Consider the following 25,515-nt stretch of genomic DNA (forward strand, 5'->3'; position numbering starts at 1 on the left):
TTCATTAGTGTTTGAATAGTGACGTTATGAGAAAAAAAACTGAGATCAGTCTTCTGGGACTATTAACTGTATATCAAAAAATAGAGGCTGTGTGTAGAATTAGCGAACTATTTTTCCAATAACACTGGCCCCACAGAAGCCACAAAAGAGCGGTATAAAGCATTGTTTCTATTGCTGTATGACTCACATGCTAAATGTCTTGCTAACAGTGTCCATATAAGTTCACCATTTCTGTATAAAAGTCTGATACCTCTTACCCCCAAAACATATGTAATAAGATGTTCTTTTTTCCAAACCTAGTCTTTCAAACCTTTCTCAACCACCTTAAGCTAAATGCCTTCAAAGCTCAATTTTAGACATATGTATTCTTCAAGGTGTGACTAGTCAACAGTGAACCAACTTTTTCCATTCGCATAATTTTTATGATGAACAATTAAAACTGGTTCAAAACACCTTTCAAATACAAACTCTGCTTCCTTTGTGTGAGCTCCTCATTTGACCAGAAATTTTGTTATGCTTTGTAAGAGTGGGATGCTGAATTTTATTTCCCTGAGAGTAAAAAATAAGCAATGATTAGAGCCGTTACTGAGTACTTACTGTATATAAGGTACCACTGGTATGCTTACATATGTACATCCATTTAATCCCCACAAAGCCCTATTGGAATGGATGTTGTCATTCTTCCCATTTTATGGATGAAGTGTTTGAGGCTCACAGAATTTAATTAAACTGCACATGGTATTACAGCTGGTAAGTAACAGAGCTGGTATTCAGAGCCAGCTAGTGGTGGCTCTAGAACTTGGACTCTTAATCACTATATGAGTAGATTAGCCTATAAACAAAAAAGTACTATACCTCTAAAAGTTATATGGAAAGGAAGGTCAAGGGAAGAGTATCTCTAATTTTGGGGCACTTTTTCCATATTTAAACCAGCAGCAAACTTCAAAAGTAGGAATTATTCGTATTTTTCAGAGGAAGAAGTAAAGGCTCAGTAGGACTGAGTACCCAGCATCACAGAGTCAGGAAGGGTAGAGCTGAGACTTCAACCCAGGTGTGGTTGCTCCAGAGCTCTGTGTTCCCCCCACCCTCCCATCCCACTTCTCTCTGGCCAGGGTTCTCAACCGCAATGCACATTTCAATAACATGGCAGTTTTTAAAAGTCCCAATGCCTAGGCCATGCCTCTGGGGGCGGCCCTCAGTATTTGTTAAAGGCCCCAGGTTTGAAAGTTTGAGCACTACTTCCGGGGTGAACATTCTACAGGCAACAGGTATTTTCCATGGGAGACTGTAGCATCAGCAAGCACGAAAATACTCCCTCTCCCCTTATCTATTTTGTCCACGAGTGATTTGACTTGCTAACCAGCATAGGTTTTTCAATAAACGTTGATGGATTTGAAAAAAAGATGGGCAAACACAGCCAAAATGGCCTATTTCCAGAGCCTCTAACAAACTCTTGCATGAAGTTAAGGGCTTTGGGAAAAACTTCATAATTATTTTGAAACATTGGCTGTCTTTTTGCTCTACCTACTGTTATCACATCCTATGCTAGGGATTAATTTGAAATGCCAAAGCATTTTGTGTATCTTCTCTTAACACTGAGTGTCACTCACCCACCTCAGTGGAGCCTCAGGAATTTAGGTAGATTTACTTTAGAGTGTAGCTAAAATAAAAATAAAATTTATATGATGAAGACTATGCAAAATGTGTTTAGTCCATTAAGAGTCCTGGTAACACAGATTTCCTATAGCAATGGGGTGTCCGCGGGAATAGTTCCCACCTTCCCTATAATATGCCATTGGCATCGCCACTGGTGCCATCCAAGTGCACCCCCGCCTTCAGTGCTTCACTTTTTTTTAACACTTCTCCTCCCAGGTCACTTTTCATGTAATTCCTATTTTCATATAACATAGAAAACCATTTCCTTTCTATGGAATAAGTCCACTCACCAACTACAGTCCAGTAGTGTCCCAAGTGTCTTAGTTGGCAATATTAACCACGAGGCAGATAGTTCTGGCCCTTTGGAGAAACAGAGATATTCTTGATGCCTGGAGAGTCAAGAAGGCTGGTTTCTCGTCAGCTTTTCAGAGAGCTAAGCATAAAACCCAACATAAATGATCATTTTGGCTTTAGAACAATGCTTTCCCAAATACACACAAATAATCCAAGTCCATATAATTCCTAAAACCACACTGAAAAGTAGGAAATATATTAAAAAATAGATCACCAAAGAAGATGTGCAAATGCCCAGTACACTTATTGAAAGCTCAGTGTAATTAGTTACTAAAGAATAGCTAATTTTAAAGCATAAAATATAATGTGATAGACATATATTCAAAAGAGGTAAAAATATAAATTTAAATATTTCTGGAAAGCAATTTGGCAATTCATATTATTAGCTTTAAAATAGTAGCAAGCTGCTTAGAAGCCTGTCCATACACACATTCTCTATGTGTCTCTGTCTCTGAAATATACAGCCTATTCTCTTCTCACCTCCTAGATCTTGAAAAATTGTGACAGTCACCATGAAAATGGCAGCAGCAGGATTCAAGCAGCTGAAGGGCTTCCAGTTCAAAGTCAATGTTCTTTCTACCTCAAAATTATTTGAAATGAAATCAAACTTCCTAATTTTCTGAGGGTAATGCTAAACTTTTTATCTTATTTTGGGGGTGGTTTAGCAATTTTGGTAGTTTTGCTGTGGTTTGGATGTATGAGGCAGTGTAAAATCAGGATAGTAATCTAACTTCTCTAGCAAAGACAACACTGAAATCACAGAAGCAAGGGTGATTTTCACCCATCCAGGCTCCAATGCGCCTTGGCTCTGCGGCCTCTGCGCCACCCCATCATTCAGGGACTCAGACTCAGCCTTCTGTTACCTAGTGGTTTTGCCACCCTCAGTGACCTCGGAGTCCCCACTGGGTCCTCTTCACCCAGGCTGACCAGACCAGGAAGCCAGAGCAGGGGCATCATGGAGGGGCGGGCGGGTTGAGACCAAGCCTGGAAACGGAGCGCATCACTTCTTCCCACGTTCCGTATTCCGGAACTCATCCCCGCAGCCCCTCCCAACCGCACGGGGTGTGGGCAGGGGGACCGGCAGAGGGGGCTGTGGTCTGGCTGTGCACCCACAAGGGAGCAGACAGGCCTGCAGGCGCGCAGCCCTCTGTCACGCTGCGCAGAGGAGGATGGATGGGAAATTTCTTGAATGTATTTTTAGCTCTCCTCCCCACCCCGCCGCCTGCGATTGGAACAACACTCCATCAAGTAGCTTCATTATAAGGAGTGACTTGTACACGGACAAGGACCAGAAAAAGAGCTGTAGGACAGAATTGATGGTGTCCAGGAGCTCGTTCTAGCTAGATCAATAGGCTCTGTCTGTGCACTCGTCTGTTTGGCCTTGGAAATGCTGCCTTTGTGGAATCCGGCTTCACAGGGGACAAAGGGCTTGAACATTTGTTTGATGCTCTCGCGTGTGTCTTTAGCGTTTTACAAACGAAGTGACTCTATGCGTCTGTTTGAAGTGGTACCAGCAGCAGCGCTGCTCTGTTTATCTTTCGGAGGAGCCCATGTCCCAGTAAACTGCGCTCTTGATTCTTACTTTGCCTGGGTTTCTACCTTCCAAACTGCCTTTCATCTTCTCTTGCATCTTATTAAGTAGTTAAAAATACAATAACATTTTAAATAGCAGAAGTAAGGCGGGCATGCCTTGAATAGCTAGCGGAGAAGGCAAAAATAATTTCTTTCCACCTACTTCTGCCCTGAACTCTTAAGAAGAGCATTCTACCTTTGTTTTATAAGGGCGAAAACAAACCAGTTTTAAGTATAAATTTATTACTTATCCAAAGAGTTCTAGAAAGATGCTTGTAAGTCCTTAAGACAGCTCCAAGAGTTGTTCAAAACAGCTGTCTTTAGACTTTCTTCTTTTTATTAAAATGTATGTAACCAAATTCCTCTCCCTGGCCTTCTTGGCAGCCAGCATGATTTTGGAATCTGTACACTTGGCATTGTCAGTGGAGAGGGTGTTCTCCTGAGGCCGGAAGGATTATAATCATAGTCAATGGAATATTAATTGACCTGTAAGTGTATCACTTTAAATGGTTTGATGCATTCCTAAATTTATTATGAGACATACCATGCATGCACACCAGTGTTTAAATACATTCATATTGTTATATAGATTTGTATAGTTACAGAGGACCTCTGGCACCGCCACCCAGGTCAAGATAGTGTTATATAGATTTGTACAGTTACAGAGGACCTCTGGTACCGCCACCCAGGTCAAGATAGTGTTATATAGATTTGTACAGTTAAAGAGGACCTCTGGCACCGCCACCCAGGTCAAGATAGTGTTATATAGATTTGTATAGTTACAGAGGACCTCTGGCACCGCCACCCAGGTCAAGATAGTGTTATATAGATTTGTACAGTTACAGAGGACCTCTGGCACCGCCACCCAGGTCAAGATAGTGTTATATAGATTTGTACAGTTACAGAGGACCTCTGGCACCGCCACCCAGGTCAAGATAGTGTTATATAGATTTGTACAGTTACAGAGGACCTCTGGTACCGCCACCCAGGTCAAGATAGTGTTATATAGATTTGTATAGTTACAGAGGACCTCTGGCACCGCCACCCAGGTCAAGATAGTGTTATATAGATTTGTACAGTTACAGAGGACCTCTGGCACCGCCACCCAGGTCAAGAAAGGCAGCATCGCCAGCATCCCGGACGCCCTCCATGTCCCCTCCTCAACCCCAGCCTCCTCCCTCTTGCCTTGATGCAACTATGATCTTGACTTTCGTGATATTCATTACCTTGCTTTTCCTCATAGTATCACCACCTGTGTCTGTACATTCCTAAATCATACAGATATTTGCCTGCTTTTAACTTTCAAATTGTTGCTTGAAAGGTTTTGCCAAATTTCCGTGACCAGAAGCAATCTCAATTCCAGTTACACCCCTAGTCAGAAAACTCTGAACACATATGCAAAGTCTTCCACTATTCAGGATTTTCAGTATTATTTTTGTTACGTGTATTGTGTTAATCACGCTAGAGAATGGCTTTGTTTATGCTTATCTTCCTCATCTCAGGTGCTGTCGTGTGTGAAAACAGTTTTTTAATTAGCTTTTTCAACAGGTAAATTTTGAGTTCACATTCAGAGGTATAAAAGCAAACTGTAGTAGGGACCCTGAAGAGTTACTTGGACAAGAAGATCAATTTTATCACAATTTGGTGAAAATAAGAATCTTATACTCAGATTATGAATTTTAAAAAGCACAGCTCACTAACAATGTTAAATACGCTCCTTCATTTGTGGGTAATTCTAGGTGACACTATCGACAGTTTTGCATTCAATTTGTGGGGGGTTCCACGGCAGCTATTGCACGGTTTATATCAGGGCATTCCGGCTGCGGCTTACAGCTGCCAAAGAGGCTCTCGGCGGGGTGTGGCATGAAAGACGCAGCGGGCCAGACCCTCTGTTCACCCCTCCAGCGTCTCAGGAGAGGAGAAGTGTGTTGTACCTTCATGAGCTACACGCTTCTGGAGCTAGTCGCAGCTTTATTCCGAACAAATCACGGCCATCTGTGGCCTCTAGGTCAAGAAAATTTAAGTTTATTTGAGACAGAAATTGCTTTGGATTTTAAGTCCACATTTCCTGATTTGGACAGATGTTGCTTGCAGAATGTTTTCCTTTACTACTTCTCCTTCCCCATCATCATCCACAGGCTGTATTCAGTGCCTGCTGGTTCTGTGTTTAGTTCTATATGTTGGCCACTTGAAACACACGTGTGTGCACACACACACACACACACGCAGTAACTGTGATAAAACTTTATTCTTCCTTACTGTGTGATGTCTTGTATTAATGAGACTTCATGCACAGAAATTGCTATGAGCCGGTGACCTCCACCTATCTTTGAAATAATTAATAATGTGCTTAGAGGAGTTGATCTACATATTCATGTGAGTTTATATCACTTGGTTCCTAAGGAGGACAGTAAAACAATTTAATGTTTTAAATGCAGACCAATTTAGCAAGAGGAGGAGTGGTTTAATATTTTAATGTCAAGATGGATATAAATATATAATATCTGAATCAAGTAATTATAGTATATATTCCCAGTAAAATCCGAACATCTTTCAGACCATCTTATATGCTCTATTATTGACTCCACTTAGGAGTTTGGAAAATGAATATTTCTTATATTTTCAGCTTTTCAAGCCTTTACTAGAAATCATCTACCTTGGAATTATATATTTATAGAGGGAAACATTGTGTGAAAGGAGTTGCAATATTGAAAGGAGGGGGGATGGTAATAGTGTTCAAGGAAATGGTATCATTCTGTCTGACTTCGCTCTGAAACTCTCTTCTCTGCCCCTCTTGCTGCCAGAAACGGCTCTTTCTTATGGCTCACGTGTAAGAAGGCTTTTGTAATTGGTCACCGTATTAGTTTTCTAGGGCTGCCATAACAAAATACTACAGACTGGGAGGCTTAAATAACAGAAATTTATTTTCTCACGAGTAAGAAGAGGCTGGCACTCCAAGGTCAAGGTGCCAGCAGGTTTGGTTTCCTCTGAGGACTCTCTCCTTGGCTTGGGGATGGCTGCCCTCGTGCTGCCTCTTCACATGGTCGTCTCACTGTATGTGCAGCCCTGGTGTTGCTCTGTGTGTGCTCATCTCCTCTCATAAGGACACTAGTCAGATTAGAGTAGAGCCCACCCTAATGGTCTCATTTTAATTTAGGTACCTCTTTAAGGCCCCATCTCCAAACACGGCCACACTCTGAGGCTGGGGCTTCAACGTATGAATTATTCGTATGTATTCACGATATTCAATTGTGTCCCTCATTTTGAGGGACACAATTCCATCCATAATAGCCACCTTCTAGACTCTGAAACAGTTTGCACATGCTTGGCACCCCGAATTCTGAGACGGTCCCCTGGACATGCGCCCTGCACACAGGCTCTGCTCCACAGGGTTTAACTTCCCCCTGTTCCTAAGACATGACTTGTTCTTCATCCTCCCTCTCCCCCCACCCCCTCCCGTACTCAGTGTTGGCTGGTTTCCCAGGTAGCAACACCCATATGCCTGAGGAATACAGGAAATTTTTGCCAATTATCTAATTTTAAAATCTGGGCTCACTGACAAACATTTCAGGGAGGATCCTCTGAACTTTTCCATCCTTTGTGAAAATAAAAATACAATAATCATCTCTGAGGTGGAGGTGGTTAGGATGGCATTTGCAGCCCTTAGTCCTTGGTTCCCCCAGATGGATTGTCACAAACAGAGGCGCCTAGAGAAAGCTCTACCGGATGCTGTAGTCTAGAGGGCTGTAACCAGCAGGCCCTGAATGTCACAGCGGACACGCAAATGCAGCTCAGTTCTTGCCCGGGGTGGGAGGTGGGTGCTTTTCTTCAAAGCGGTGCTTCTGTTTTCTGGCTCTGCCATCCCATTAGGACTTATCGCTGCCTTCATGGTCAGACTGGCCTCCACATCCAGGGTCCAGCTGGCAGAGGGGAAAGAAATAATAGACGAGACATGCATCTTTCTTATCAACCCTGGCCTGGAAACGGCACATGACTCTTCATTCGTTGCCTAGGACATTGCCATTTGGCCTTGTGGGCTGCAAAGGAGCCTGGAAAATGAGGTCTAGAGAAATACCTGGGTACGGAGAAGAAGGCTTTGAGTAGACACCTGGCAGTCTCTGTCAAAGGTCTTCCTTTGGAGGGTTGGGGGCTCAGCTTCCAAGTCAGTAGATGTGGCTGCATCCACGATTCAGGGATGGTGGGCCAAGTCCTGACTTTGCAGTCAGATGTTGCTCATCCAATTTCTGACCTGCTCTACCAGACGCTGAGCTGATTTCCTCATTTAAAATGAAAATAAGTCTTAACCCAGAGAGAATGAAATAGGATTGTATGTAAAAATGACTGGCACACTTCCTGATACACCATAGGTGTTCTATATGTGACAGCTTTCCAGTCAAGACCAATTATAGCCCCTAATTTCAGATTGTTTTCTAAATACTTACAATTCTAGCAGGAAACTTGAAGCTGCAACTTGGGTTTAGTTAAGGTTTCCTGGCTAAAAAGTGAAAATATGATTTCTTTTTGACATTTTCTACGTTAGCACATTAACAATTAATGGAGATAATTAATTCCTATGAATCAAGAATTAACATCATAAGAAGTTTAAAACATTACCTAAATATAATCCTGTAAAAAAAAACTCTAAAAGTTATTGATACAAGATCTTATTAAAATTATTAAATTAGATTCACTCTATATAACCAGATTTTCCAAATTAGTCTTTTATATAGGGGACATATGTAGAAATATAAACAGTTGCATTAACAAGGCTACCATTATTTGGTATTTCTCTTCTTTTACTTACAGTATCAATATGCTGTCTTACTGTTAGTATAACTTCTAAGTCCTTCCTCAAAACTTTTTTATTCTGAATAGGCCATCAATAAGTAATGAGTAAATTTCCCTCAAGTGCTTTTGGACTATAATCAAGTATAGTATTGAACAAGTATGTAGTCTGAAATTTAAATCATATTATTATAAAGGAATTGAGAGATACACTAAAAGAAGTAATCTACTGTGTGACGCAGGAAGAAAACTTTACAGCCGCTATTTACTTTTTATATCATCCTTTAATTTGTGTATGTGTTTAAATGTACATAAAATAGTAGCAATGTTTATATTAAATTAATATTGGGATTCATATTCAATTTTTGTTTTCTTACAAAAATTGGTAGAGGTTCCCAACCAAAATTTTGGAGAGCACTGATTTAGACCAGTGGCTTTCCAACATTTTGACTGCTACCCACAGAAAGAAATATATTTTACATCATAATAGGGTAAATATATAAATTATACACATATATGTAATTGAAAAAAAACCTTCACAAAACAATATTTTCCTACTATATGAGACACACTCTGGTATTTTCAGTTTTAACCTATTTCAGATGCATCCAAAACAGGTAAAAAGTTAGCCCTATTTTAAATCAGCTCATTTTAAGCCTTAACCCTTCAAAGGAATACCACAACTTCCCTTAGGCGCCCATTTTAGTATTCAGGCATTTCAAGTACCAGAGATATACTCAAGTACCATATTGAAAAATAATTTTTATATAATTTTAAAACATAGCTCATGCCTTACTCTGCAATAAAAATAAATTATTAAATAGATTAGGTTTGAACAAAGTAGAAAAACAAAGCCATCCATCCATTCTTATAAACTAGTCACTTAAAAGAATATGTGATAAAGCATGTAAAATTTTGACACAACTTAATTAATAAAAAAACCACATTTTAGGTATACATTTAATTTTCAGGAATGCCGTTACCAAAGATAGAGACAACATGGAAACTCTAGGAATACATTCCTGGATGGAGCTCCCACCCAACTCACACGTGGGTGTGGGAGGGTGCGGCCTCCAATAAGGAGGCCAGAGGACTCCCACCTCCTTTCACTCCCAGCCGCCCCCAAGCCAGACAACTTCATAACTGTCATCCAGTAGAGTAGCTTTTATAGAAATATAATTTAAATATTCTCCTACCCTAAAAGGTAATGACTTCTAATAGCAGTTACTTCTCCATCGTGTTTTAATTTATAAATAAATTCCCTGTTAGAGATTCATCAGAAATACAATGGTTAATGTTCACAACTTTGTCTCCGAGTGTTATTTTTTCTGCCATGCTAATTCTTCTAAGGGAAATGGTAACAGTAGGCTTAATATTTGTTCTTTGGGACCTGCAATAAGATGGATTCATTAGTTAACTTGAATTTGTTTCTCAAATTAGACTACTGTTGTAGAAACAGTGCTGAGCTAGAAGTCCTGACACTAGTCCTGACTCTACTGTTAGATCAACACCTTGTTAACTTTAGGTCAAATCACCTGCTAGCAACTGGGGACTGGGGCAGGCCTTGTGTATACGTAACCTTATTTAAACTTCATAATGATTTTGTGTGGTCAGCATTAATAATCCTGTTTATCAAGTGAGAAAACTAAGGCTCTCAGAAGTGAAATTCAAACACAAGTCTGCCTGACTCCAAAGCTAAGTTTTCCTCTCCACCTTTTATTCATGAAATTCATTTCATCTCCAGGACCTCTGCCAACTCAAAAATACTAAGGTCCTTGACTCTTGGTCCCTAAACCAGGAGTTACTTTTTTACTTCTATGAAATTTATCAGACTCAGAGTAAAAAACAAAATCAATTCAATAAGTGAAGAAAGCACCTACTGATAGAGGTACAAGATATACTAACATCTCAATCTCTCTGTGGTGTCTTTAGATCAGTGGTTATCAAACTGTGTTCCATGGAACCATGAGGGGTTGCCCACATGGCACATCAAGGATGATTTTATGTAGAAGGAAATGGATGGACAGCTACAGTATTCCTGTTATGTTAACTGTGGTCCTATGTCAATACTTACCAAGATTATACCAGGCAAAATAGGTCTACAGTCTTCAAGTCATAGCAGAGAATTTGTTTACAGTGGTGTAGTTTTCTTCATATTACATTTTTTGAAGAGTAAAATAAAAGAACTACACACTTTGTATTGTGAATTAAAATAGCATAATTTAAAAGTGGCCAAGACTAAATTTTAATTGCCCTGTAGAATTGACATAGAGGGGAAACTTGAGTTTGTTACTATTAAAATATTGTGTTACGGAACATTTTTAGTAGGAACAAAAGTAAAAGAATTTGGGGCACTTTACCCTCTAAAACAACTCAAAGCAATTTATCCTTTGGATTTCTTACTCCTTGTTTTAATTTGAACGTGCTCATTTCAGTTAGAGACTGTTATTCACTTTCACTTCAGTTAAATCAGTGGTCTTGGTGAGTTTTTATCATTCATACATACCTAGGCAAGTAGTAAAAGATGTTGGTTCAGAGGGAATAAGATTTCTTGTTGATGAAATACCACCACCATCATCAGAGTGTATTTACCTAATATACCACTTTAGAAGGTACTGTTTCAGGAACTAGGTGTTATTCTAGGCTATGCACAGCTTCTGTAGCTACCTTTATATCAATAGGAGTAATTACCTATAAAGTATGCTTAACTGTACTTACATGCTAAGTGTAGCACACAGGCTATAAATCAACAACAGCTAAATTCAAACTTTATTTTCCAGAGAAACCTCTAGGCTGCAATTTTGCCATTCTTCCTTCTGATCCAAAAAATAAAAATAAATCAAGGTGGAAAAACAGCTGTAAAGCTGATAATGAGATTTGCAACCAGCCAAGACACGATCTAAATCATGAGAAAGTTGAAAAGTCCTGTTATTCTTTTTCCACTGTGCCTAAAATCCAGAAAACCCCAGTTCAAGGAAAAGGAGGCCCACCTTGCCATTTAAATAAGGAGGCTGGCACAGGTAGCTCTGTTTTTCGTGATCTACATCCCAAGTCATATGATGTGTTTATGGGAAAGTTAGAGGAACACTGACAATTGCAGAAGCTTTTTGGGGGTATAATAACCATTAACAGGGATATTCTATTTACCAGAGAGACTGCAAGTGAGACTCAAGTAAATAATAAGCATTTCAGAAAATTACCCAATTACATATTTAACCACTCCAAGGCATTCTGGTCTCCTGGGAAAATAGCGTGCATTTTACAAAATTGCTTATAATTGTGACTTGTGTGTTTGCAAAGGAACCCAGCGTGCTGATAGGAAGCACATTTGTCAGAGCTTAGAAATGGAGTCTTTTTTTTAAGGACTTTAAATATAAGAGAAACATTTGCAGTTGCTTTCCAGATGCCAATAAAATATGTTTCAGAATGACGTATTATTCTAGAAAAGTCTACAGAGCTATTTTGATGCCTGAGGGATTTAATTCAAAGTACACTTGAAAGCATTTAGCTATTATTTTAAGAATGTTATTTTTCTGATGAGACGGTACATTGTAAGGAGATAAATTTCTAAGTTGCAAATATTAATTATTTATATTACAGAAAGCACCTTAATAACTTTGCTCTTTTTATTTCATGTAGAAGTGGATAATTTAATTATTGAATCCTTAAAAAGTTATACAAATAGTTTAAAGTAATGTTCTCTTACCTTAGCAGTGGACCTTAATTTCCATTAAAAAAATCTTCATGGTCACATCTTTAAGAAATATGTTGAACCATGGCATCTTATTGAATAATAAGATGCAATTTATATATATATATCATCTGAGTAAAAACAAAGGCATCTTTATAGACCTCTATATTTTATAAAGTGTGCCCTTCGAATCCCAGATAAAGCAGATCTTACCGTCACGGCCATTTTATAGGAAAGAGCATCTACTACATCCCAGGCTCTGTTTGAGTCAAAGGACAAACAACAGTTCACAGAAGAGATAAGCTTGTTCCCTTCCTGGAGCTTACAGCTCAAGGGGGTTCCAGACATTCATCAAAAACCATGAGTTATGCAATTACTGACTGAGGAAAGAGGTAGAAGAAACGGAGGGAGTGGGGCAGAAAAGGGGCAAGAGTTCTGACCAAAGGAGCATCCTTAGATAAAACCTTGAGACAGGCGGGAACAAGGAGGTTTGAGGAGTGGAACACAGACCAGAGTGGATCAGGGTGAGAAAAGACCAGAGAGTGGGCAGGGCCATGTCGGCCTCACCTGAAGTTGCTGAGAAGACTTTGGTCTTTCTTTAAATACCCTGGGAGAAGTCGAAAGTATTGAAGCTTAAGACAGGAGAAGTGGCATGAGCAGATTTGCATTTTTAAAAGATCAGTCAAGCGGGAGGAAGGAAAACTGTTTCAAAGAAGCGGGAGTGGAGGGGACAGGCCAGGAAGGGGTGGCTGGGCATCTCACTCTGGACGTGATGCCAGCTCCTCTCGTGGTGACAGAGTGATCTTCAGATTGTAACTTGCAAACGCTCATGAAGAGTATCATAGGATCCTAAAAACAAACAGAAAATTAATTTTTATTCAGTGTAATGTAGGTAACATTGTACATTTCACTTTGTAAGGGAGGAAGCAAGCCAGGTAGAGGGCTAGTGACATGGAATTCTGTGAATTACCCTGGCTGAACTTGCTTTAGAGTTATGCTCTCAGATCACAGTGAAGGGCAACGCAAGAGGCAAATTCAGACCTTCTTCCTGTAGGGCCGCCATGGAGGGTTGTGCCTACTAGCAGCGTCGACTCGCGGAAGAAATCTCTCCTGCACAAACCAGGCCTCTTGTGGTTGCAGGAAGAGAAGCCCCTAAAGCTGGTGCAAGGAGAGAGGAGCATATTGTCAAGGATGGGGTGTCTCCCGTCGCGGAAGGACAGGTGTGGGACAGCCTCCTCCTTCGTCTCCTTCGCCTCTGCCTATCTGCTTTCTTCCTCCCTTGCTGTAAACCAGCTTCCTCTGCTGCTGGGTCTCTGGAGCAGGAACATGCCATCCTTACTTAGCTCACAAACTGAAATTCAGAGAGTCATATGCCTTGGTCAGCTGACTCATCTGTGTCAAAGATATTCAGACTTTAGTGCAGGAAAAACACTGATTCTCCTGAATTTCGTAAATACTTTCTATGATGTCCATGACATAACTGTTAGAGATGACGATGTCTCCTCTGTTCTGGCCACTAGAAAGATCAGAGCTTCCAAAGCGTATTTTCAACAAGTGTACTATTTTATGGCATGGATTTTTGTGTGCTGTCCCTAATCTTTGTCCTTAGTAGTCTCTTACTGTTCTACATTCTCTCCAATGGTTTATCTACTTTAATCTTACTGTTTATTTATATTTGTACAGCTGTCTCAAATCCTTTCTTGGATGTTGCATGAATAGATGGATAAATTAAAAATTCCATTTGAAAATAGTAATAGAGTTTCTTGGTGCTAAAATGGTTGAGAACAAGTGTGGCCTAGAATACAGCAGATACGCAACAAGAGTGTAACAATACAGAACATATTACCTGTAGAATTTTATTCTTCTTCTTTAGGCATTTATTCCATGGCTCTATAGTAAACTGAATGGATTACCTGCACAGTCTAATGCATAGCCACTGATCGTATGTGCTTCTTTAAATCTAAATTTACATCAATTAAATTATATAAAATTAAAATTGAGTTTCTCATGATCACAAAACAACTTAAATATATCTAATAGCTACCATATTAGAGCAGATATAGAACATTTCACCATCACAGAAATTTCTGTTGCACAGCATGACATCAGATAGTCTGAAATTTCCTCATTAATAGCTTGAAAATAACTTGTGAATTAAAAGACCCAAACTTACACCTTCTGATTCTTTCTTAATCATATTTGTGGTGCTTTTGTCTTTTTTGTTTGCTTCTGTTCTGGCTTTGTAGCTATCAACATACCTACCTTACTCTATTCCTGAATTCTGTAGGAACCTCAAAATCCATTTCCTTTTTCCCAGGTCCTCTCAGTACTGTCCATTGGCTCACTCTTTTTGCACTAATCAAGATTCCATTTTCACCACATCACTGTTCTGGTTAAGCCCACTGTGACTTCATATTGCACCTGAAATCTAGTATCACATCTGCCTAGATTTCTTCCTTGACTTCCTGAATTCCTGTCTCATGAACTCTCTGCACCTGCTTTGTGAGTGCTGTTTTGCTTATGAATCTTCACCTGGAGAAATCTTGTTTCTATCTATGTCCCCTTGCCTGGAGTGCCTGCCCACTTCCTCTCTGTGACCCCAGAGACCTCAGTGTGTCCTCTACCTGCCTAGAACTCCCTAGGCCCAAGGTCATGTCCTCAAGATGCTCATCTCCTGTTCCATTTTGGAATCTCCCTAATTACCTGATATAAATCACTCTTGATAACTCCAATTAAATTGTAAGCACCTCAAATACAACCTTCAAACCTTGTTCTCTCTTTGGATTCCCCATTTTGCTCAGTGCTGACCTCCTCAGGAAAAGCCGCTTCATAAGTACGTATCAGTTGAATTGGTGAGATCGTAAAAGCCATGGACCGAAGTTAGTGCCTTGGATTTCTGGTGATAGCTCTGCTTCCAGCTCTCTGTGTGAGCCTGGGCCCCTGCCTTCACTCCAGAACAGATTCCTGACTTGTAAAGTTGGGCTAGTCCGTTGCTGATGGTTCTATCAGTTGCTGATGGTTCTATCAGTTTAAAATTCTGCAGTTTTGTCAAGTCAGTCTTCTGATCTGTTTTACTTTTAGGTCCCCTTGTACGTATATCTTGATATTGTCAGCTGATAGATATTGCTGATTTTAACTTATACATCTGGTGAATCTGATGACTGCCATTTGGAACGTGAACATTTTGCAACCCTCTACCAAGGTCTCCTGTTATTTTGTGCTACATGACACAAATCCATCCATCCAGCCAGCCACCCATAGATTAGATTTTTCCTGAGCTTGGTGCACTGTGCTGGTAATAGTAATGAAAAAGTTAAAAAAGACATAATTTCTCCTTTCAGGGAGCTTCCAGTTTATTTGGAAACAGACATACAAAAATATGACAATGAAGGGTTGAGGCAAATACCTACTATATTTTGTTGCAGTGTAATGGTTCATTGTATTATTTGTTTTTAATAAAAATGGTCATGATATCTTGTGACCAGGACATTAAGTTTGAGTAATTCTCTAGAACATCTGTTTAAGCTATAGAATTTCTTTTGGTGGGATTTGGCCTCAATTTTAAGGGAGTCTGTCCTCCTGAAATTATTGCTGAATGCTAAAAGCATGGCATAGGGAGAAGCACTTTGTTGTTTTGTGGCCAAAGTATATGTTTTGAATGGAAACACTTATTGCCTTAATGAACATTGGACTACTCACGTCATCAGTAACCATGTGAATATGTGCAGGGACAGGCTGGAAACCCACAAATATTAGGAAACATCAGCGATATTTGGTGATTTATACTCTTAGAGGACTTAGGCTTCACCTCACATTCTTTTGCCTTGAGTTTTGATTTTGCTGAACTGAAGGTATCAGAAATGAAATTGAGGGGAAAAAAGTGGGTCTTTCCCCACTTTAAAGGTGTTGTTTTACTCTCTTTAACATATCATTTTTAGTAAACTAAAAATGTAAAAATCCAATTCTAGTACACGAATATATGCAGGAGGGTTGTCTAGTGCTCTGACTGCGGGGTGTCGTTATAAGATTGATGTGACTTGGTCTGACATTGTGGCATCATTTTCAGCTTCAGCTCAGTCTAATGTTGTTACCAATTAAAGTGTGAGTGACACTAACTAATTAAATTGAAGAAAAGGGTATTCATAAGTGGATGATGTAAACAGAAAATAAAGTTAGCAATTGACATTATGACCACAGGATTTTTTTTCAAGAATGAGCTGTGTGGTAAAAGGGTATATTTAGAGACAAGAAAGACAAAAAGGCATTTGATTGACAAACATGATTTGTAGTTCAATCCATTACATTTATGCTGTGATGCCTTGTTCATTGAAAGTACACAGCATCCTTCAATTTTATCACAAAGCTTCTTTTATGTTGAACTATCACATGTCAACTAACTGGTCACACTTTAGAAAACTGAACCCCGTTTTATGCTTATATATATATATTTCTATATCCAGGGAACCCCAAAACACACTTGAAAGGTGAGATATACAGTCTGAAATGTCATGACCATTGTATATAACCTATGATAGAAGTAAGGTCACATAAGCCAAACAATGGAAAAGCAACATATAGGGACCTAGCAATTAAATTAAATATATCTCAATCTGTGAATAGAAAGAGATAATTGAAACATGATATGTATTAGTGGCATAGAACATATGTAGACTAAAACAAAAGTAGAAAATGAATGCTCCCTAAATCTGGTCGGTGATGAAAAATCTGTATTGCTGTTAAGCTTTATTAGAATGGTTAGTGTCTTAAGAAGTACTGAAGGCACAAGGAGTCATGGTTATTAGAAGTGAAAATGCGACACAATGGTTCATTAGTCTCTCATTTTTAATGGCTTTTTGGTGCTTTTTGAAGCATTCACTTACTGTCATGGCCAATCTTTCCAACCAAACACACTCTAACGGATGGTCAAGGAAGTGCTCTCACCATCCTTTACAATGAAGACTGTGCCAGAGGGAATCTAGAGATCAGTTACTGATGGAAACAATGCAGGGGTGCCATCAGCACATACTGAAATGTTTGCTATCCTCCTTGTACACTTTGGAGGAAATCTGGCGTCTTCTGAAATAAGAGATTTTTTTAATGAATGAAGTTGTTCATGAAATGAGTTTGCTTCATATAGACTCCTAGAACTTTAAATTTGATAGCAACCTTGGGGATTATTTTACCCACCTGGATATTTCATAGATGAGGAAACAGAGGCCTAGAAAGGTTAAGGCAACTGGCTGTGGTATAGTGGGAAAAAGACAGGGTTTATACTCGGACAGACATGAGACTGAATTTCAATTCTTTCAACCTGTGTGACCTCAGGCAAGTTATTTCACTTCTCTGAGATTTGACTTCCTGATCTTCAATTAAAGAGATTCTTCTCTAAGTGGGCCTGATACAAGATGCCTATATTTTAAATAAATGATAGATTATTCATATGTATACACCAGTGAAACCATCACCATGACCAGTATAAAGCACATACCCATCAATTTCTCCCACACCTCCCTGCCCCACCTTCCCATTCCCCAAGTAACTACTGGTCTGTTTTCATTTCCTGTTTACACTTTCTAGAATTGTGTGTAAATGCTACTACGTAGTATATACTCTTTTTTGTATGATTTCTTTTGTACAGCAAGATTATTGGGGGATTTTATCATTGTGGTGTTTATCAAAAGTTTATTCCTTTCTGTTGCTGAATTGTATCCTATCATATGTATACAACCGCAATTTGCTTATCCATTCTGTTGATGAACATCTGGGTTGTTTCTAGTTTCTGGTTATTACAAACAAAACTGCTGTGAAATTTTATGCAAATCTTTGTATGTGCGTATATTTTTTGTGTGTGTGTGTAAATACCTAGAACTGGAATGACCGGATCATATTTTAAGAGCTTCTTTTTAAGAAACTACAAAACTATTTTCCAAGGTGACTGTACCATTTTGCATTCCTACCAGGAATGTATGAGGGTTCTAGTTGCTCCATATCCTTTTCAACACTAGATATAATCAGTCTTTTGAATTCTGGTTCTCTACCAAGTGGGTAGTGGCATCTCATTATGGTCTTAGGATACATTTCCCTAGTGACTAATGATGTTGAGCATCTTTTCATGTGTTTATTTACCATTCCTTTATCTTCTTTGGTGAAGTGTCTGTCCAAATCTTTTGCCCATTTAAAAAACTTGGGTTATTTTCATGTTATAAATATTTGAGTCCTTTAGGTATTCTGGATGCAAGTATATTATCAGATAAAATTTGCAAATATTGTCTCCCTGTCTGCAGCTTATCATTTCATTTTCTGAACAATGTCTTGCAAAAAACAGAAGTTTTTAATTTTGATGAAGTCCAGTGTATCAATGTATTCTTTTGTGGATTGTGTTTAACATGTTATATCTAAGAAATCTTTGCCTAACTAATGGTCACAAAGGTTTTGTCACTCATTTTCTTCCAGAAGCTTTGTTTTATGTTTTATATTAAGGTCTCTGATATATTTTCATTTACCTTTTGTGTGTGGTGCAAGGTATGAATCAAAGTTCCTTTTTTTAATATGGATATCCAGTTGTTCAAACACCATTCATTGAAGAGAATACCTTTTCTTCACTGAATTAACTTTGCACATTTGTCAACAATCAGTTGTCCATAAACATAAGGATCTACTTCTCTACTCTGTGTTCCATTCTATCATCTATTTGTCTATTTGTATGCCAGCAGCATACTGTTTTGACTATTGTCGATTTATAATAAGTACTGAAATGAGAAAGTGTTAATTCTTCAACTTTGTCCTTCTTTGCAAAGTCATCTAGACTGTTCTGGGTTTTAGTTGTTGTTGTCTTTTGACTCAAAGTCTGAGCGAGGATGCTGTGACTTGTCTCCGTATCTTTGGGTCTTTAGCCAGTGCTAACCTCACTCTGCCGTGTAAAATGTAGAGCTCAGTTTTTAAAAAGGCAGCTCTTTTGGTCTTGCATATGAAAAAGAGTTTTAAAGAAAGAACTGGGGAACACTAAGCAATAAAAAATTAAAAGCTGATAGAAAGTTTTCTTTATTAGAATGTTTAGTTCAACTAATTTTTGTGAACTATGATTTCTAAGTAAAAGCTATTAGCTTTTTTACGAATTTGCCTTTAATCAGTCTCGTCAGTTTTTATCAATTTAATTCCTTCATTTATCAGTTTCAACCCAGCTGATTATTCATTCTCAATTGCTGATGAGTCCATTTTCAAGGCTCACATGTAATTGTCCTCTGTGTCTTATCTAACAATGTATGGCCACCATCTACTGGCAACAGAGGGCAACCGCCAGTTCTGCGGGCCTCTGGGGAGAAAGTCTGTTTCTCATTCACTTGCTTTATAAGATATTCCCTATGAACTGGTCACCAGGAAGATAGACAGACAATGATACACCTAAATCCTGACTAATGAAATGTTATAATAAATGATGAAATTCTGGATAATAGATATGTTGTTTTACTTCCAGTAGCTTCCTTTTGAATCGTTATGAATAGTGTTTTTCTAGTATCCATTTTTGCAATGTGTTTCATAATGAAAGCAATAAACTATTTTTATCATTATGATGATGATAGCAATCACTTAAATACCCCTCGCCATAGATGAGACACTGTTTGAAATACCTGTTCCCTCCTATGTATAAAAATGCTACCAATAACCCACTATCGGTTAGGAGTATAATATATTCTTTCCCACCATACGAAGATATAGGCACAATCCTTCTATATTCTTATCAAGTCCCCTTTGTGTTAATGGTTATCAGAACTTCCCAACACGACAATTTTAGAACTACTTGAGAGTGATGCTAATTACTGTCATATGAGAAGTCACCAAGAATGACAGAGATTATTGTGGGGTTTTCTTTTCCTCCACATCTTTTTTGCCAAGGTTCCCTTCTTGTTTACAGGGACCTGCTGATGTAACACGATGCAGTATTTTGAGAAGAATATGTTACCCATGAGGATTGTTGCAGAGAGCATAGACGATAAGAATAGTAGAAACTCCCTCCATCGTGTAGGGTCCCTTGTGGGCACTCTTGTGGCCACAGTATCCCCAGACCCTTGAGAAAATCCTCCCACACTGTGGGTGCTCAGTGTTATTACTGAATAAACAAAAAAAAAATCTAAGTCAGGTAAAGTGATCAATAAAATACTTTGCATTTTGGACTTTGTTAGCTGTACCTCCACTCAAAAGAAAAAAAAAATTTTCACTGGTAAGCTAATTCCATTGACAGTGACATAGTGGTACAGCTTTTCCCCCAGAGCAGGAACCTGAGAAGGGGGACAATTTTCAACACTGTTTAGGGGAAAAGGTCCACAGCCTTCATAAGATTCTCAGTAAAAGATTCTGTGACACGGGCTTCCCTGGTGGCGCAGTGGTTGAGAGTCTGCCTGCTAATGCAGGGGACACGGGTTCGAGCCCTGGTCTGGGAAGATCCCACATGCCGCAGAGTAGCTGGGCCCGTGAGCCACAATTACTGAGCCTGCGCGTCTGGAGCCTGTGCTCCGCAATGAGAGGCCGCGATGGTGAGAGGCCCGCGCACCGCGATGAAGAGTGGCCCCCGCTTGTCACAACTAGAGAAAGCCCTCGCACAGAAACGAAGACCCAACACAGCCATAAATAAATAAATAAATAAATAAATAAAAAGATTCTGTGACACACAGAATCTTTGTGATGTGTTAAACATCATGATCTCATGTTGAGACAGTTGTATTTTTAAAGTAAGAAGTTGAGAGTCTAAAATAATTGAACTAGATGTAAGGTATATTGTGAAATTCTTTAGCACAATATTTGTCATCTCTGCACAAAAGATGACAGGAGCCAAAAAGAAAGGAAAGAAAAGGAATCTGGGCTGGTCACTACCACCTACAGTAGCTGTGGTCTAACTGTGGGAGGGCAGTGCTAGAATCCAGCGTGCCCAGCCGTCCAAGAGACCTCAGGGACCCTCTGGTCTTACCTCCTCCATCTGGGCCCCACTGTCCTCCATACTCTCACCCACCGCCAATCCATACCCCCCAGCCTCCCACAAATACCCACCTACTCGCCCTCCTAAACCTGACCCTGGGCCCTCACCACCCTCCCCCCATGCCCAGTGAGCTTTCCTGTCTCCTCTGCCTTTTAGCCTATGGCCTCTCCCCTTGGGACTCCACTGGCACCAGGCCAGCCCCCCAGGACACCTCTTCCTCAGCTTCCCTCTCAGTGGCAGCCTTTCTCTTCCCTGTTGACCGGCCCCAGGACCAGAGATACAGCCAGCATCCTTTCAGCCCAGTTTCTCTTCCGGGTCCCTGTTGCCCTCTTTAGTCCCAAGTGCCTCTGAGGCTCATGTCATTCATCTCAACCACCTTCTGTCCTTCCTCATCATGTGACATTGGGTCTGCTGGTCATTCCTGCTCATTGAAGCTTGGCCTCCTCCCCAGACTCCGCCTTCACTCCTGGTGAGCAGTCTGACCGTACACTTAACTAAGCCCCGTGTATAACCCGCGCTCCCGTGACTGCACGCGGGCAGCTGGGCCCAGCTGGGCATCAGTACACCCGCCTCGCCCACTCTAAGTGTGCTCGTCATCTGCCCTCTCCACTTACTTACCTGCCTTTTCTTCTTCTCTAGCTTCAGTCTGGCTTTTGGTCCCTCCATTCCACCGGAATATTTCTCTAAATAAAATAAGCCAGTTAATGACAACAGAACTATTTGACGAGCAACCACTGTGGGCGGCCGGTCTCGGGGTCCCTTCTCCCTCGAGGGCGGCGCCTTCTCAGCCTCCTCTCTTGGCTTCTCCTCCTCTGCCTCCCATTCACGTCATTTTAAAATTTATATCCTAAGCTCTCCTCAGACCTTCAGAATTTCATGTTAAGCTGACTCCACAAAAGCCCCATACAGATTCTCCAAGCCATCAAAAGCATCTCAGCCTCAGCTGATCTCAAAATCAGTCTTGATTCCAACCCTTCCCATACACACACCTGCCAGACCTATTCCTCTAACCTTCCCCGATGTTACCCCGTCCAAGCTTACACCAGAAATCTCAGCACCGTTCTTGGTTCCTCCCTTTCTGATGCCCTGATAAGCCATCACCACTTCCCGTTGATTACCATCCCCAAAGTATGTCAAATATTTTCACTTTCCTCCGTCTCTGGGCCACCACCCTAGTTCAAGCCTTTACCGTCTGTTTCTTCAACTACTGTGATAATCTACTAACGTCTCTCTCCTCTCTGTCAGGCACGTTGCAATCCACTTACCACACACGAGCCAGCATGTATTATACCCCTGTCCCAAAAGTGGCTTCTTGTTTCATTAGGGAAAAAAATACAAATTTTCATAATGTTCTACAAAGGCCTGAAAGTTTTCTTTATCTCTCTCTCTCCGTTTCCTGCCCTTCTGTAGTCATATTGGCTGCCCTTCTGGTCCTCAAGCAAACTAAGCGATCTTCCAGTTCAGGGCCTTTGCACATGCTCTTCTCCCTACCACCCACCGCCCCACCCTTTCCCCTGCTATGCTCGTCGCTCCTTCTCATCCTTCAAGTCTCACCTTTTAAAAGTCTTAACCATATAACCATGTAACCTGGTCACAGCTCCCTGTTTGCTTTTTTGATACTCCTTGTATCAAAAAAGTTATCTATTTGTTAGTTTATTTGATGTTTGCAGTTATCTATTTGTTAGTTTATTTGATGTCATTTCTTAGAAGGCAGGAACAATGTCATCTTGCTCACACTTGAATTCTCAGTGCTTTTCACTGTGTCTACAGGCACACAGTAGGAACACAATAAATATCAGTTGGGTTATTTAATGCAAATACATATCGGATAAAATCTAGACTTCAGCATTAATGCTGCTATAATTCTTAACTTATTTTATGATTGCATAATTTTGTTTATGCTCTCACACACTTTTAAAAGCATCAGCGTATTTTAAAACTTAAATATCAGCATGAAATTTACAGGTAATCATAAATTTGTAATGTAGTACAGATTCAGTGCTAGATAACAGACAAAGCTGTTATTTGAATTTTAAAAATGGGAGGCTTTTAATATTTGATAGGCACTGAGTGTACCAGGGTATTGAGCGGGCTGATAGAATCATGATGGATCTGAAATGTGAGGAGAGCATCATTTCTGTCTTTCCTCTTGGAGGAAACCAAACAGAGAAGAGGTCTAACCTGAAGAGAGATTTACTCATCTTGTCCGTTTAGGTGTTTACCAAGATTAGGAAAAGTTAACGATTTGGGCAAGAAAATAGACCCCTGTAAATGACATTATTCTAAAACTACATATTTTACGTTGTTTGTAAATTGGTTCTGTTGAACTGTTTTTTCACACATTTCAATAATATATTATTATTTGTGGCATTGATAGCTCATTACCAATGAAATGAAAAATAACATATATGATGTTAGGGAGATCTGGGGTTAATTTTAAACCAAATATGCCTACCCAGAGAGTGACAGTTCCAAATAAAAACTCATCTGAATTTCTTAAAAGTTTTTACTCTTTTCTAATTGCTGTTTCTCTGACTAGTGAAACACAATTGCACCCCCTTTTGAATGACTAACTCTATCATAATTACGTATTTGGTGTACCTGGATCTTAATCTTCTTGCATTATGATGATCATACTAGACATTGATTCATCCATTAAATCAATTCAAAGGACAGAATTTTCAATACTGACTTTTAATATATTAGCTCACTTATGGATTTGGCAGGGAGGAAAAAAAGTCTCTGATACCTCACTTATAGCTATTTGAAATCACCAGCCCTTCCAACTTATTAGTTTCAACAGTTATTCAGAAATAGAAGTCAATTAGAAGTCCTAATAGAAAGCATGAAAAGAAATTTCCCTGGGGAATAAATGTGTTACTTGGTAAGGTTGCTAAGTCAATTAAATTACAGCCTATATTTTGCTAAGATATAAAAACTCTTAACATGTCTATGTAATAAGAAAAAAAGACGCAGGGGGAGGGGGTTGGGTTCCAGGCTTTATAAGTCAGAAGATAAAATAAGTTTGTCCTATTTTTTAAAAAGTATATATATATATATATATATATATATATATATATATATATATATATATATATACACACACACACATACATATATATATATATAAAACATACACTTGTGCTATTATCATTAATGTCCTCTTAATTTAAAATATGCCAGTCAAATTATATTGCCTCAACCAAGCTATCCCTCCTTATATTTATAGAAAGGAATTAGCTACCATAACAAAGGAAATGCAAACACAGAAGAATATAAATTCAGCATTTATGTAAATATGTAGAAACAGTGGGCTTTTAAAAAGATAAAATCAGTTGAGTTTCTCTTTTTTTTTTTGTTTTCCGAAGCATTCTAATTTTCAGTTCTTGTAAGTGAGAGATGAAAGGAAAAGGGAGGGGAGTGAGTGGATGGTGAAGAGGGAACGACGCAGGTGATGAGAACTTATAGACCCACCCACACGAGCTGTTCATGCAGGGAGGGTCCCCAGAGGAGACAGGATCTGAAGTGGGTCAGCCTGGAGGCCGATGGATTACAGAGACTCTCAGCCCTTCTTTCTACAAGCATCCCCCTCATCCAGTGCAGCGTCTCCTCAGAAGGATCTAGAATATTCCAGAGCGCTACAAGGAAGGGATTTTTTTCCTGTTCCCTTGGGATAGTAAGAGGTGCAGGCGAAGGAGGGCAGCAAAACCGAGGACCCTTGATAAAACTTAAATTGCTGGAGTCGAAGACTTAGTGAAAATTTTAATGCATTAAAATATACCAAGTATCACCTCTTCTTCTTAGAAATTCATCCTGAAAATACCTTGAAAGCACTAAAACGAGGTATAATTTAGCATACACAAATGGTATCTAGTAACACATTTATAGATAAGTAGGGTACCACTGTATGCGCACGCACACGGCCATGCATACATCCATGCACGGCATCCTGCTCGTCGATGTGTGGTTTACAGAGAGAGATGTGACGTGGCATCTGGCCTCCGGATTTCTCAGTGGTCAGAGACACAAGCTGTGCCCCTCGAGGCTGGGTTTGTGATGTTACACCAGCAGTTCGACCCTGCGGGGTTAACAAGACATGATCAGGGTTCACGGCGGGCAGCCCCTGTTCCTGATACCTGCTGTGAAGAGTCACCCTCTTCCCTTGGTCCTGCCAAACCCTGCATCTCTCCATCTCTCCGCCAGTGAGCGTGTTTCCCGGCTGCCTGGGGCGGTTTGCACGTTTGCTTGTTTGTTTCATTCTTTCTGGCTGTCTTGTCTCACGTGGTAGCCGTTCCATCGGGGCGGGCAGCTCCACAGAGAGCTTTCACTTCAAGCTTGTGTCTAAGAGGCACCTCAGCAGAGCAACCGTCGCCTCCTCCTCTGCTTACAGGCTGCAGAGAGGCTTTGAGCTCTCACGGCCGCCGAAGCAGAAGGGGGATTATTTCAGGGTGGAGGGCCTCCCAAGCAGCAGCCGCGTCTGGCTCTC

The 25,515-nt window shown here is 39.9% G+C and overlaps 1 protein-coding gene and 1 long non-coding RNA gene across 17 annotated transcripts in view; one reads left to right on the top strand and one right to left on the bottom strand.

The window, feature by feature from the left end:
• The window catches only part of PRKN (parkin RBR E3 ubiquitin protein ligase), a 1,297,158-nt gene that overhangs the window by 873,879 nt on the left and 397,764 nt on the right, over window positions 1–25,515 (top strand). The gene's annotated exons all lie outside the window — the stretch shown is intronic.
• LOC309667324 overlaps window positions 1–25,515 on the bottom strand; it is a 448,292-nt gene that overhangs the window by 141,855 nt on the left and 280,922 nt on the right. The window lies entirely within an intron of this gene.

This window comes from Balaenoptera physalus, assembly GCF_965194825.1.
Source record: "Balaenoptera physalus genome assembly, chromosome: 9".
In the NCBI taxonomy this organism is placed as follows: Eukaryota; Metazoa; Chordata; class Mammalia; order Artiodactyla; family Balaenopteridae; genus Balaenoptera; species Balaenoptera physalus.